This window comes from Mycetomoellerius zeteki, unplaced genomic scaffold (genome assembly GCF_001594055.1).
Source record: "Mycetomoellerius zeteki isolate Tzet28-1 unplaced genomic scaffold, Tzet1.0 scaffold1180, whole genome shotgun sequence".
Taxonomy (NCBI): domain Eukaryota; kingdom Metazoa; phylum Arthropoda; class Insecta; order Hymenoptera; family Formicidae; genus Mycetomoellerius; species Mycetomoellerius zeteki.
Window position 1 is genome coordinate 1 of NW_017256106.1, and position 1,223 is coordinate 1,223.

A 1,223-nucleotide genomic window follows, 5' to 3' on the forward strand; every position below is an offset into this window, starting at 1 on the left:
TTACAATGTTTATTCTGATATAAAGAGAAGAAATTTTAATTCTTTAATTAGAAATTTGTTTGTTACAAAAATACAACATTAAACAATTTACCATTATATTCACTTATCCTCGAAAAAGCCTTTTTAATCGGAACTTGCTTTTGTGTTAAAGTCTGTGTTTTCATATTAGTTGTATCACTTTCAACAATCTGCAGACTGCATGACCAAGAATCAGAATTAGGATTATCGATGACATGATTATTTTCAGATGTATCTTTTTGTTGAGTTATTACAGCTTTATGCTTTCGCTTCAGGTGGTTTTTTAAGTTTGTCGTATTGTTGTGATGTTTGTAAATATTATTGCACAACGTGCAACGCTTTGATATTACATCATGAAAAATGAAATACTGTTTAATCAAGTCCTTATCAGATTTAGATGCCACTTTATTGGCAATATTTTTTGAAATAGTGCCAGTTGACATTGTCAGTTTTTTACTTCCTCTGGACCTGCAGTTTACAAAGATAATATAAAGATAATATCAAGAACTTCTAAAAATTTAATATTTAAAATGATTTAAACTTGTACTGGATATATGGGACGTATATATAATAACATTCACACACAACAGCATTCCGTAATTTACTGCAAATATACATAATGTAAACTATATAGATTTTCAGTATTTGCAGTGAATAACGGAATACAGCTAATAACTTTTTATGACTTACGTTTTTCTCTGTTATTTTATTCTCGACATACTCTGTAAACATAACCGTTTTATTCTCTATCTCTGCCATGCTAGTCTTAAGCCCGTATCAGACTACCGACTCTGCAAGTCGAACCGACTGCCAACTCTGACTGCCGACCAATAATAGACCCATCACATATTGAATCAGTCTTATTGTGATTGGTCCATTGCGCTAGAGCAGTAGCAACACTATGTCTTTGAGTAGCAAAAACTAGGTGCTGTGATTGGCAGAGAACAATAGCTTCGTGCGCCCTTCCTTTCGAAATTAATAATTTGTAAAAATTGAGAATCGTCGATACGATTCTCTGAAAAATTGGGTCGATTCCGAAAGAATCGAGAAAAGTAGTATGGGGCAGCCATGGAGAGTCATAACAAACCCCCTCCACTCTACCCTGGCGTCAAAACAAACCCCCTCTTCCCCCCGCCGAGCTGTCAAAACAAACCCCCTCCACGCCTCCCCAGACGTTATGGGCGTGGCCTAGACGGGTCCGTCTG